Source organism: Xiphias gladius, chromosome 17 (assembly GCF_016859285.1).
Source record: "Xiphias gladius isolate SHS-SW01 ecotype Sanya breed wild chromosome 17, ASM1685928v1, whole genome shotgun sequence".
NCBI classification, from domain to species: domain Eukaryota; kingdom Metazoa; phylum Chordata; class Actinopteri; order Istiophoriformes; family Xiphiidae; genus Xiphias; species Xiphias gladius.
In genome coordinates this window covers 22,781,655-22,797,112 of record NC_053416.1, presented here as the reverse complement: position 1 = coordinate 22,797,112, position 15,458 = coordinate 22,781,655, and positions in this window count along the sequence as shown.

Sequence of the window (15,458 nt, the reverse complement as noted above, 5' to 3'; positions counted from 1 at the left end):
AGCTGACTGCTTGTGCCCTGTCTTCACAAGGAATGGATAAACTTCAGTTCTTTGTCAGCTGACACCTGCTCAAATCCTACTCTAGAGCCTGCTTTGTTACAGGACCAGTGTGCTACAACATGAGTCTCTTCAGAACGACGTCAAACAGTGTTATTCAGAGGCAGTTAGGCAGAGAGCTGCTCTTTGTTGAATGACTTCTGTAGTTAAATAGTGTGAAGTGCTTGTCAGCTCAGTTGTTGCAACACTGCTTTGCTTCTCTATCAGGGGTGAGGTCTGGCTAAGGTTAGCCCCATGTTCTCTCCCTTGATGGAGCTGAGGGTTAGTTGTTCGGGTGCTGCCCCTGTGCACACAGGAACATTCCAGGCACTCAAATAAAGCCATAGCCGTGCCTTTGTTGCAGTGCTGACTAGACAAGAGCCTTTCTGCAGGGCTGCTGCCTTTAAAAAGACGAAGTCGTGCATCCCCGCTGGTAAATGATCTGACATACTTTTTCCTGCTGCAGTCTTTTCACAAGCCCTTGTTGTTAGGCTGTCGTTGTTATTCTCCCTCTCCTTTCCCGCCTTCTTGGTTCCTTTGCCACCCCCCACCCTCTTTCATACACTTTCGCACACACATTGCAAGCAGATGGAGGAAAAGGTGTCTATATTGAAGATATTTTCCCCCTTCTTAAGCCGCCTTCCACCCTGCAGAACCAGCATGGGATTAATAAATTCAATATGAATTGAAAGCTAATGAAATGTGCACACCCACCTCTCCCTCCTGACTGCCAGCCGCTGGGAAGAAGGCTGAGCACAGAGCTCCTTGAGAACAGGCAGAGAGACGGAGAGAATGAGATCATTGTGACAATTACACTATCAAAAGCAGCAGTCAGCAAAACCATAAAACTGGCCTGCTGTCAGGAATCTGACCTGGGTGACTGGCTACAACATGCCCAGCATTCCTCTGTGACATGGTGCTTTGTCATTTTCTTCACAGTGACACTGTAGGACGAGCCACATCCAAGGAAGCAGCATTCACTCTGTGTTCCAGGTTTAAAATGTCTGCTTCTATGTGGAATTATTTTCCTAGAGCATGCATGAATATTTGTCACGATAGTTACTATCTTCGAAAATAGGGAAATTAAATTTAAAAGGACACGTGCACGAGGCTACACCCAGGGGCCTACAGAGTGTACATACGCACACAAAGATATCGGTACGGTGCAATCCTCAATCTTACTCTTGCATTATGGCAGCTTGTGCCATAATAAAGGACACGGTAGCCACAGGAAATACATCCAGCTTTGCAGACACTGCAGTTTTCCCATTATCCATATGGACTGCTGCAATTAGATCAGAAACAGAAGCAGGGAGAGAGAGACAGAGAGAGAGTGAGAGACATGCAGACAGAGAGAGATAGAGAGAGAGAGCTAGAGAGCAGGCAAGAGAGAGAGAGGGAGAGAGAGAAGGAGCAGGAGGGGGCTGTAAGACAGAGAGCAATGGGGATGTTAGAGTTCAACTCAAGGGCATGAAGTATGTTGGCTGAAGGGCTGTTGATGTAGTGGAGGCCCTTGTGCAGCACGACCAGCCATGTTTCCAATTAGAGCAGCCTTGGACCCTAATTGTTTAATCGGAGGCTGTGTGTGGGATGGCGGAGGCTCCAGGGACCGCGTGGTCTCCCCTTCTCCTCAAGTGATTGATATAGAGGCCCCTTTTACCACGCAGTGGGCCTCCACTCCTCATGATAGGATTTGATTGCCCTATCAGCACCACCACCGACACAAAACGGCATCCCCGCCCCCTTCCAACCTTGCCCCATAGCTTCCTGCATTGAGCTCATTACATTAGTTGATCATGCTGTAAAAAATGCGACACTTGCGGAAATTTGTAAATTAAAGGAGAGCTGTGTTTGATGGATACGCCAACTTGTATTTCAAACAAACAACATATATGAGACACATCTACCCTTGTTTGAGTCACTTAACTCGCGACGTCCGAGCCTCAATTCAATTTCAAGCTCATAAATGTCAGGATCTGAGCTCCAGTGCGAAACCCCAAGTCAAGCCAACTCATAAGTAGACTGTGAAACAAGTCATTGAGATAAAGTCGTTATGTAATGTATTGCATACATTTAGAAAATACACATTAGAAAATTGTCTATTATATATGTATAATATAACATTCAAAGCCCTCTTCTGATCAGAGTCTGCATCATGTGCCTTGTGCTTCTGTCACAAACTATATTTATTTCTATATCTATTTATTTTTATTTCTTTCCTGTATCTTCTGTATCATATTTATAATTTAGAAAATTCTATAAACTAGTTAATTTACAAAAGAACTAAAAGAAATTTCTACAGTTTCTCCCACTTTGTTTTTTGATATTTGTTCAGTACATTTATCCACATTTATAATTGTAATCTCACATTAAAAGCTTTAATGATTAGATGCGTAATGACCTTTAGTTACGTTTTATTTGTGCGGGTTGTTTTAGCAGTTTGCTCTGTTGCATTATGTTTTGTATTTGAAAAGGCACTGGCATGACAGTGAAAGGTACATTCATCAAATGCAACAGAAACTACAGGACACTTTTGGATTCATTTGGTGTGTAATTTGCAGGTTTTACAGGCCGTTTCCACATACTGCAGCTTTTGTTTGGATAAAGAATGACTTTAGACTGTAACATTCATGTAAATACATTTTAAAAGAATTTTAGCCTTGCATGCATCCGCAGGGAAACAAACAACTCACAACCAAGGATCCAGCACGGCACACTCGTCAATATTTTATGGGACGTCGGTCAATATTCATGAGCAGGGTTTATTTGAACATGCTAGTTACTGGTCAATAAGTTTACCAAGTGCGGCATCCAAGGTCTCTGTAAACAGACTCTTACCAACACTGACAGATGCAGTATCCTCTTCTGTTCTGTTGATCAATAAATGCATTACACTAAATCGGTTGTAAATCTGGATGTAGAAAACAGCACAGTGATGACTCCTCATTATTAACACTCAATAAAGTTGACACAATCTGGTGAGGACTGTAGTTTTCATTTCTATTAATGCATCCAATAAAATTCTGTACATGTCACTACCTGCTCAGTGCAAGCTGGGAAGGTAGAAGACATCCGTCTGTACTTCCACTAGAGGCTACACTGTTCAACGTGCGTCTGCAGGCGTTTGTGTATCAGTTCCCATCCAAATACGTGAGTGTGTACATATGTGTGTTTGGATTCGCTATTCACAGTACAATATGCTATAAATACTCTCAACATAGCACACTCACATTGCAATGTGAACATTCATGCATTATGCATGTCTGCATCTGTGTGTTACATTGATGGTGTACAGTGTCTTGTTCTGAGAAAAAATATAGTTGGCATGATGTGTATGATCAGCCTGCACCATTTTTTACAGTGGATCTGATTTATCAGTGATGAGCACTTTCATGACTGTCAGCTTAGATGTCTCATGTCTCATGTCTCTCATGTCACTGTTTTAACAGTCATAGTGTCCAGTACCTGAAAAAAACGCAAGTTAATTTTGAAAACGTATGTTTTCAAATTCTCAGTCTTGATCATGTGAACTTTCACTTTATTTAAGGGGGAAAAAAAACCAGTGTGGAAATTACAGCATGTTTACAGCAGCAACATTCTCCTTTTTAAAGCTTCTGTCACCCTGATCTGAAGACGACTGCAGAATTAATGAAAACTATGTAACTTATCATTCTATCAGTTTATCTACAGCTTGTGGCAGATGCAAAAAAGCCTGCATACATACTGTAAGCGATATCATTTAGTGTCAAATGCTTCTTTAATATACTCCAGTTGTAAACAACTGAAAGGGACTGTTTTGGCTGAGGGTATTTGGTTTGCAAATCAGATATGCCCTTACATGTTTGAGTGCTTTCATGCCATACCACTTACAAAGCCTGGGGAAGGGCACAGCCAGCTGGGTTTACCTCATTATCATCACCGCAGCTTTCACTGGACCACTGCCACTGAATCCCAAAGCTGCCCAGTCAGCTGACTACTGGAGGTTTTACTCCCACAACAGGTAGCACAGACAACAACAGTATATTTACTGGAGCAACCCGGTAATAGATGACAGATGATAAGAGTTTGCTGTAATCTCTTTGTGTTCATATTGATTAGAGATAAACATCTGCGCAGTACTACCAGCCACAGACGCTCTGTGTTGATGTGGTTTTGAGCACATATTAAACCCTTTTATTGTACTCCTGGCACGTCCACCCACTGCTCACACACACAAAGACACACACACACACACGCACACGCAAACGCACACACACACACACACACATCGCACACACAAACAGTGCACATACCATTCACTCTGGCCTTTTCTCTCTGATTCATGGCAGCGTGTGACCCGATGAGTCAGAGTTGGCCTCAGTGAAGCATGAATGAGGGGTAGGAACTGGTTAACTTCTCTGTCACTCTGTGGCCTTTTAACCCTGACAACAACAACATCACAACACCTCTGCCACCCTCCATGTAAAGCACTGGAGACTGGAGATAAATGCAAAAAAAAAAAAAAAAAAAAAAAAAATTCCATGTGACATATACATTTTGGTAAAAATTTTCCTTGGATCTTGTTTGCACTTAAAAAGTCCCTTCAAGTTAGTCAGACTCCTGCCCACTGAGTTATGAAATTTATCATGTTGCTGTGGCACCACCTATAGGTGACAGGCCATCAAGTTTTGCAGGATCTGTCAGAGTCGACATACCTTACATATGCTATCCAAATGTGGTTGTAATTGCACAGCATGTAGAGGAGTAATGATAGCAGGTATGTCAAACAGGCCTCACCCACAAGAACGTAGTCACTAATTTTGGGGAAACAATAGGACAGCTAGAATTGCCGCCTTGCAGTTGTATGCCTTCACCAACCAGTCGAGTTGCAGTTTGAATCCATGTCTGTCCAGGTAGTGAAGGCATTTAATAAAAGGCATTGAGCTTGGCCAATAAAGCTGATTGTGATAGAACACAAAGTTGTAGCCATGACAGTAGACAATGCTTCAAATATGGATGTTGCTGCAAAGAAGCTACAAATTCTAAAACGTGGATCTTCAACCCAGCGCAGCACAGAAGATCTACCCAATCACCAGAGTTTCAGGGTGGGCACCCAAGATTAGTGTCACCAATTCAGTATTCGACCAAATTCGAAATATGGTCACAATCTCCCCTTCTGTTCCTGAGTTATGTCGTTGAATAATGGCCAGAAAAGTGGTTTTGCGGAAGATTCTGATGTCACAGAGAAGTTGACCTTTGACCCTTTAGATATAGAACGTCATCACTTCATAATTTTATTCGATTAGAAATTTGTGTGAAATTTTGTCATAATTGGTGTATGAATTCCTGAGTTGTGGCCAAAAACCTGTTTTGTGAGGTCACGGTGACCTTGACCTTTGACCACCACAATCTAATCAGTTCATCCTTGAGTCCTAGCACATGTTTGGGCTAAAATTTGAAGAAATCCCCTCAAGGATATACTGAGATACTGCATTCACCAAAATGGGACAGAACTGACCTTGTGAGACCGATTGTAAAAACCCTTGCTCACCAGTCTTTTCACCCCCCTTTTGACAAGACTAGCAGTGAAAAAGCCAGTAGTGGTGTTAAATCAGACCAGTACTGAGGGAGGCAGTGGTAGTGCTTCTCACTATCACTTTGGCTGACAGAGATTTTTTAAAAATGGCGCAGTATTCCCAGTACCATTTTCTTAAGGATTTTCAAAGTAAGAGGACGTAAACATCCTGAAGCAGAAAAAAAATTATGGTCCTGGAAGACAGATATTAAAAGTAGGGATTTTAAGTCCAAACTAAATTGACTTTTAATGAGCCAATTTGACAAATTTTCACACTGCTTAAATTACAAATTGCAGTTCTGTAGTCATAAAGGTTGTAGATATTTTGGTGGATATCTTTTTCATTTCCATTTAATTTCCATTTTTTCAATGGATGATATTCAACACTGAATACTTCCCTATAGAAATAGATGAAGGAACCTCAGAGGAGCAGAGCAAGCGCTAAATCATTCACGGGAAATGTTCTTAGAAGTATTTTTTTTAGGACAAGTGGACATTTTCTGACAGTCTTGCATGCAATTACTTTTACAACTGCTAATGAGTCAGGCAGCTCAATGCACCCTGCAGGAATAACATTAATTTCAGCTTACACTCAAATTGATACCTTTTGGAGTGACCCTGGAATAGAGTTTGTCTGTGTGTCATGACCTGAGCAAAAACTAACATTTGGCAATAAATGAACACCAGAAAGAGTTATGATAACAAAACCGTCAAATTGGCACACTATTCAAATAGATATTTGATAATATTTTGATACTTGGTATTTTTTCAGGTTGTATTTATTTCTTTGTCACATCCCGGTGCCATCGTATAATTAAGGTACTGTATATGGAACGGGTGAAGCAATTTCTTGATAACAAATAAAGCTATAATAAACACTGAAGTAGTTGACATTGTAGTCACATCTTATGAGAGGTCTCCTGTGCCACACAAACATATAAATACTAAAAACATTACTCTCCCACGCTAAATCTGTAGAGAATACAAAACCTTCAATAGATATAACATATTTGCAATTATCCAAAATGAGGGGGTCCTTGATAATCAGCAATTAATCTCCCTCAGCACCAGTTTTTCTGAGTGTCAGTGATGCCTTAATTGATTTTTATTATGTTAATATTATGTTTACACAAGTGGTGTAAGTGTAATCTGTCTGGTTCTGATCCTCCTCGGTTATACAGTTTGTTGCATCATCAGTCTGTGCATTGCAAGAGTTCTTTTTGCGGTGGCACGGCAGTATCAGTCTGCTGGTGGGTCAATCGGTCAACCACTTTCCACCATGACTTTCCAACAGAGATCAATTGTCCCCAGAGGATGAATCCTGAGGACTTTGGTGATCCCCTGACTTTACCCCTAGCACCACCAGCAGGTCAAAGTGTTCTCTTGTTCAGTGAAATATCCTCAGATATATCTAAGGGATTTGTCCAATGCTTTGTAAGATATCCATAATACCCTGAAAATGAGCCCTAATGACTTTGGCAATCCCCTGACCTTTCCTCAAGCACCACCATGAGGATGGTGTGTAGTTTTAAGTTAAATGTGTCAACACCTATGAGATGGAATGCCTTGAAATTTGGTTTTGACATCCCTGTTTGAATCACTTTTTTTGGTGCATCCACTCTCTTCCTACCTATGTCAGAATTTCTTTCCCACATTTTGACATCTACCAAAGACCAGACTTCGACCTGTTGCTTTCAGCTGTTGTTTTACACGTAGGTGGGCAGAGCAGTAGCAATAGCACAGTAAGAAGAGGCAGTGTTTTTCAGGTCCAGAAAAACAAGGAGAGTAGTGCTTGTTGCTCAAAAGACAACACATCTTGCGGTTTTTCTGCCATCTGGGCTACTGAGGCTACTGCTGGTGGAGAAATTCATTCCTGTGCCTCTGCAACAATGCATTCCTTTGTGTATGACTGTTGACTATTGATGCAAAATGATAAATCTGGAAGGAAAGCTTGTAATGGTTAGAACACACAGATTGTGCAGTATGTCTTTAAAAGCCACTTCAAGTTGTGCCCTTATATAAGTCTGTTACTAGTCATCGTAGAACCTCTGTGCTGTGTGAACAGGTAAATGAAAACAGATTGAGAGCCCCTCTGGAAATTGACTGACTGTTAAGCTTACAAGTTCAATTCAGAATGCTATTATTAGGCTCAGATATTAATGAGCTTTAGCTGTGTAGCTATCTGTAATCTTAGCTGTCAAACATGCTCCAGTTATTTCCCTCCCGGAACAGTAGCTTCAATTTTGCTGTCACTGGAAAGAGAGATCCAGAAGATCTGAAGTTGCATTTGGTTAACAATGCTCCCAATCACGTCTCAGTTTCTCTGTCATTGTTTACTTTCTGAATATTTAACACTTGCATGTTTGATTAAAGCTATATTAACTGGTTTGTCGGTTCAGTCCCCCCCCCCCCCAGACAGCTTCTCCTGCCTTTTTTCTTATTCCTGCCAAATACATTTTCTTTTACACTCCTTCTCCGTCTGTACATGTCTCTCCCTTTGTGTGTCTGTCTCTCTGTTTCCACTGCCCCCCTCCCCCCTTCCATACAGCTTGGAGGACACCAATTGAATTTCAGTGCAGGGAGTGTGTATACAGGGATTTCTGCTGAAGGAAATACATATTTAATGATAAATAGGAAACTGTGCCTCTTTAAAACCTCACCCATTAAGCCAGCATCACCCCTCCTCCCTCCTCCTTCACCTCTATGGGCCTAATGTCCCTTCCTATACTTCTCTCCATCCCTCCATCACTCGTCCAAGAAACAAAGGGGAACAAAAACCTCATGCACTTGCCTGTGTTTTACAACTAAGGCTTTAGCAGCAGTCATGCTCACAAAATGCAGGAGCATACGTCCGGGCTAAATTAGATTTGAAGTGTGCCTTTATTTATTTATTTGCCTTTCAACAACTGATTAGTCTCCCATGGCCCTGGAGTTTCATGCTAGACTTAGCATTTCAATTCAGCACACATCTAGCTTTATCCTGAAGCCAAATAAGTGTCTATCTCCAGTGGGAGTTTCAGCCCACAAGAGCGCAACCACTTCTGTGTGCGGTGGAGGAGGGGAGGGTGGGTGAAGAGAGGAAAAAAAGCACTACGCGCTCACTCGCAGAGATGAAAAATAACAATGAGTGATCGCCGTGAGGGGAACGAGATCTTCTGGTGTAGACGGCAATGCAATTACAGCAGACAAACTGGACAACACATAATACCCTTTCCCTCTGTGTGAGCTGCACACATCTGGAGAGGCAGCAAGGCTCCTCTTTTCTCTTCTCCACTTCTTCCTCTACTGCTCTCCCCAACAGTGGCAGCAGAAGTAGCAGCAGCAGCACAACTACTGAGGGGGCTGAGGGGGCTTATTTGTAACAGGAAAACACCTTACCAGTACATCTCAATGACAGGTGACAAATGAGCCTCAAGTTCGGCAGGGTTATTCCCTGTTCATAAATCAAGGCAAACTGCAGACAGGGGTGTATGTAAGAAGATTGGTTTACTCACTGCTCCAGAACAAACCTAAATGACACCAATGAAGCAAGCAATCTAGATCACAGATGTAGGCAGGGGGAGGTAAAAATTCTGCTTGTAAGCACTTTGTCATGCCAACAGTAGCTCACCTTTTACAGCCTACAGAGTGCCGGCCCAAGTAAAACACATTATATTACCAGTGAAATTTTCAAATCACTTGCTTGCTGCTGGTAGGATTTCAGACTTCTATTCAAACTTCTATAGTGTGACCGTGGGAATTTCCAAATTACTAAACAGGAATCCCTTCCGAATCACCCATGAATTTGTCCTTTTAATCACCATGTTTCTCCCTGCATCTAGGGTTGTAGTTATGAACATCTGGAACACACACCCCTCTAATATGCCAAGACTAAACAGGCTAAAAAACCTCACTTGTGATTTAAGGCCTGTCGTTTGGCCATCTATCCTCCCAGAGCCCCATTTCTACTCTTCCCTTGTCCTCTTACTCGAGGCTGTGTTGGATGAGACGGATGCTTTTTGCCGGACTTTTCATTTGCCAGCGAGCTTGGCACAGGAATAATTACCTGTCTCTATGATCAATTACCTGATTACTCAACAGAGACGCACAAGATGGCTGTAGAGCGCAGCCTGGGCCTGTGCTGTAGTGGAGGATGGGGTTGCTGCACTACCTGCACACACAGTACACACCGTGTACACAAACACAGACACGAGAGATTAAAATGTTTACAATGCATGCATGCAAACTCCATATAGATAGATAGCACCCTCTCTTGAAAACTCATCACACACACACACACACACACACACGCAATGGATCACATTCTCCTTACGTTTGTCAGGCAGCCCAGCAGCTGACAGAGTCAAGGACACACTGACTGGTGGGCCTTTGAAAACACAAGGAAATCATTAAGAAAAATCCTGACAAATAACGGCAAGAGAGCGCCCCTGTGTGGGGCCATAAAGACCCCCTAAACTGCCTTGTTTAGGGGGTGCCTGAGAGGAATGAGCTGTAAAAAGGATGCACTGCGCATTGTTGTGCGATATTCAGATATTATCCTCGTGGTCTGAATAAACACTTGAGTCAGATTATCATCGTGTTGTGCACGGCCCCTTCAGCAGTCATCGTGATATACAGCTTGACCTCTAAATAGCACTTAGATGGAAGCTCAGCAGCATCCTGATCTACAGCGTGATCATGCACAGATACACAAACAACGCAGGAGCATAACATCCCCTCCATCCACCATCGTGTCACATCTAATCCTACACATGGCATACAGAAGTAGCTTGCCTAATGCTTGGCAGAGAAGCAGCGTTTGAAGAGGCTTTCCCCGAAACCACTAAAGCGGAATATTTGTTCGTGCGCTGTGCATAATGTATATTTGTGTTCTGCTCAGCATGGGACAGCCCAGACAATGTGTTTCTCTTGATCACACACACAATAAGATGTTAATCCCAGCCTGCCCTTTGTTGAGCAGACCGCACTATACCATGTCCTCAGAGGAAATGTAGATCATACACCTGTGAATGAGCACATCTGAAGTCAGTGGTGATTGATTGATGGCCAAGTTTTAAGGTTTGAACATGAAAATTAACTATAGGAGCTCCAAGGTTTTTATACAACACTTACAATGTGTATCTACAAGGGATCACCAAAACTTGAGCCTGAGCCTTTTATGCAGTCGTTCAGGGGTGTGTCCTGACTGAATAAATGGGACAACAGGTGGGAGTTAACATGAACCATGCAGAAAATACTTCCCTTACTCTCATAAACCTACAAAAAAAAAAAAGGGTCTGAAATCGGTATCATCATCAAGTTTTTAAAAAATCTGTCTTTGGAGGAGTGTGAACATCCTTAAAATGTTTTGCTATTTGTCATGGGGCAGTACTTTCTGATGACACTCATTATCTCCTACCTGTGGTCCCATTTACCCAGCCAGGGCACACTGCTGGCTAAATGCTTAAAAAGACCAGGCTCAGTTATCATCTCTCGATTTGGGCCCTGATGAAGACCTGCTATGGTAAAAAACCATGTTTTTTTAACATTGTTTCATGAACAAGCCCCAAACTCCACATCACTCCTGCTCCTTATCAATGCGAAGTTTGCTCTTTTGTACACGTGTAACAATATATTCTCGTATGGGCGTATTATTTTGTCCACTCACTGCACATGTATACACCATTACACAGTCTAGGCCTCACACAAACAAATAAACAGATAAAGACTGTATACTACAAGATCAGTTCCCGGGGAGTCGGCTCTTTCCTTCTGAGAAAAAAACAAGATCTTTCCAATCGGTTTACTCCATTTCAGCCAGTAATGAGGACTGGCAGACTTGAAGACAGCAGCTGCCTTCCAGTTATTGCTGGAGAAACAAAAATCCCAAGGTCTGTGTGGGAAAGGTAGCGTAGCATTCACAAGTCGACTCAGAGGAGCAGGCTGCTTCAGCAGGGGCCTTCTTTGTACAGATTCACTCCAGTTGGTGGGAGACACAGGCTCTTGCAGAGTTAAATGAATATTACTCCCAATTCCCCTGAAGAATTACTGAAAATTAATTAATTATTAAAAGTTCTCCTACACACAAACAAAGTTTAAGAAATAAATCACACCAACACAAAGCCATCGTTCAGACATATTGCATCTTGTACAGTTGGGAAAGTCAGTCACACAGACAAAGCTCTGCTCAGGGGCAATCACAGCTACGAATAGCTCTGGTTAGTACAGACAGAGAGTAAAAACCTTGAAGCTGACTGCTTTCATGAGGTGCAGACTCTGAGTGGCAGGAAAACACAAATACTACTCCACAGTCCTTTCTTCTCTCCTAGCAGACGCCGCATTAACATAATGTAGTCTGCTCGGATTCCTTCGTCTCCACACAATTATGACTCCCCATTTAGACTCGTATGCCAGTCAATAAATCCGTGCCAGCGAGTCAAAGCCACTCTCCCTGGCTCATAGATATGTAGATGTTATGATCCAGAGGTTCTCTTATTTCCTTCTCTGGGAGAAGCCATTGACCTTTTCCAGTCCCCTGCATGTGTCACTGCAAATAACAACAAAGCAGTAGCTTGGCAGAGAGGCACTGATACCATCATTCAGGTTACATAGAAGAGTAGGTCATTGCCTACGTACAGTAGCACCAATGCGCTACTGTTAGGAATATGAAAACAGTGGAGTCAAAGGTCTTATTAAAGTGACATCAAAGGTCACTGAGATGTCTCCGAGTGAGTGAACACTAGAACCAAAGACAGTAGCCTCTGGTTGAGAGAAGCAGGTTCACAGGCGGCAGGGTGCTGGTTCAATTCTGAGGGCCACTGAAGTGAATGAATAATGTTATTCACTCTCCCAGAAAATATGTTCGAGGTGCATTTAAGCAGGGCTCAATACTAATACCACAGTGGAGTCGCTCATTCAGCAACAGTAGAATGTTATTGTAGTATGAGCATCCAGGTGGGTTTGTACAGGGTATAAACAAAATAATGCCACACTGCTCCAGCCATGTTACTGACCTATATTGAGCTTGTAAAGCATACTGTATTTTGTTACAGACACTGTGTTAGAGATACAAAATAATGAATTTTTAAAATTTAGGCCAACAAGGCCACTGGCACAAAGCAAATCAAATTTTCACCTCACTTTGAATTATCGTTTCTCATACTTACAAAGCACAACATTTTTTTCAACTTATAGTACTTACTCGTACTTTAAAAATGTTTTATGAGTATAACAAATAGCTTAGTTAATTGGTAATAATGGCTAGGATAGTTTAGAAGAAAGTCACTTGATTTGACATGAATTTGACTTAACACCTGAGTATTGTGTTAAGATTTGCGGACTTGAAAAAATGCGAACCTGTCCTTTAATAATTTGTTCATAACTGTCACTGAACTAGGGAAGGAATTTTTGGTGTGGATGCTGCGTAGCTCCTCAAGTGATTGGACTTGTTATTTGAGGGGGTGTTCTGTGTGGTGAATTAGACCTATTTAAAAAGACAAAGGAAGTTATGCTAGAGGAGGATGAACACCAACCAAAGGGATTTTTCACAACCTGTCAACCCATACTGTTCTCTTTATGACTCATTACTAATCAATGACATATTAATAACATAATGTAATAACAACTGATCAAAACGATGTTTAGTAAGTAGTACGGTAAGTAAGATATTACGATATTATGTTATTAATTCTTTAGAAAGAATGCCTCATTAGAAAGTGGTACCCACCAAATGGCGAGGCGGCGATCTCAACACCAGACTTCTCCAATGTCCGAGCCAGTTTGTATGCGGCGATAATTCACAACTGGGTATGGCAGAGTATATCGCAGCTCCGGTAGGACTTGGATTAAGGAGAAATTTTATGTAAAGAAATCCATGCTCCCCAGAGAGCAGTATGGCTGTCAAAAGCACGTAGAGTGGGAGGTTACCATTACCGTTCACCACACAGTAATTACAGAATTATCATTACTAAACCTCACTATACTCTACCTTTCTTTACAGGGTGTAGCTTTCCAGACTGCTCCTTTGATCACACAGCCCAGAGACACACATAGAACAATTTCTGTATGTAGGCTACTGTATCATTTCAATCTGGCAGCAACACTTATTTTCTAAATGTAAGCTGTTCTCTGTAGTTTGGAAAGTTTGCTTTTATGTCGAGCTAAACTGCACAACATCTTAACCAACATTTTCTTCCCCTCCTGTCTTCCCACGCACCCCTATATGCAACCCCACGGTGAGAGTGAAGTGTCTAATAATCATCATGGTACGTAGCATTATTGTAATGGATACTGTCATTGCAGTTCCACGGTGAAGGTGGTGATGCTTAATTATACAGAGACCCAGGAAGGGGTGGGGGGGTGAGGGTGAGAGCTTGGCGCCTGGTACACTGCGCGCTGTATGCCTTCCTGGGAGCTGTCCGCCTTCTTTGATTCCTGACACTGTGAGATGCCAGCAAGAATCTGCCATCAGGAGCGAGAAAGAGAGGAAGGGTCAGGAGAGAAGAGGGGCTGCGGGGGGGTAGAAGCTGGTAAGTTTAGGACTGATTGCTCAAGTCAGTGATACAGGCAGCTGCACATGCAGATCCCCCCCTGGCACTGTTGGTTCTGCCTGATTATTTAACAGGAGCAACTGGAAGTGGTTGACATGGTTCCATGGGCTTTGTGCAGTGCGCGCTCCTCAATTATGGATGGGAAAAGTGACACTGTGACAGCTGTAGCTCTCAGGGGGTCGGAGAGAGAGAGAGGCAAAGTGAGAGACCGAGAGAGAGAGTAGGCAAGGAGTAATTCTTTCCTCCTCGAGCGGGAAGATAGGACACAATCTTCAGCGTAGACGTACACACAAGAGACACATGCACAAATACTCGCACATACTGTACACGCATGCACACATACACACACACAAGCCCCTTCCCTCGTCTTGTTAAATTAAATATGCCCTGAAAATGACGGGAGGGGTGGGGGTAATGAGGAAATTATTCACAATCCTTGACATGCTTTAAATCAGATTATACTCTCCGCCTGCCTCACCGGGCCCAGTCTAAAGACACAGTCCAATCCATTTCTTGCTTAAGGCACACCACCTCCTACACACACTCGTGTAATCTCACACACACACACACACACACACACACACACACACACACACACACACACACACACACACACACACACACACACACACACACAATGAAATGTAAAGAAAAGCTCATCTGCAACCATCTCAGTTAGAGACAGGGGAGTGAAGAGCGTGGAATTATCCACAGCTTCCTTTGTGGCTGGATGCAAGGTGGAAAGGGGGCTTGGACCTGCTGCCATCTCGGAGAATCATGAGGTCTGATCCTGGAGGGACTCACTATGCTGTGAGTGGAGGAAGTGAGCCAAAAGAGCATGGTTCCCCAACAGCCGGCTGTCTAATGAAATGCATATTAACCAGCTGAGAGGGAGGGAGGGAGGCATGGACAGGAAAATGGGAACAAGGGAGACATCACTGGCTCCAGCCCACTCCATTTTTCACCAGCTTACATGCCATTACACACCTCCACAGAGGGAACAGAGGGCCCATTGTTTAGCATTTAGGGCTCTTATGCTAAGAGAGACATCTTTGCTGGTACACCCTGCAATTACGTGGTAATGAGGTCCATGCATTTCGCATGTCTTGAGCGGTTAGAGCAGGTAGCAGCGAACATAAAGGGATAGTAGCATATAGCACAATAGAGTGTCAGATATCCCCCCCCACTAGCTCCTAAATAAATCAAGGCTACAAAATTGCAGCAATCATACATGTTATCCTCCCGTTTAAATAAGAGGGAACATTTCAGCAGTGACCTTGCATGCAACCTCAACATGTATGATCTATGGTAATGTATGTAAATTAAGACCAGTGATTGCT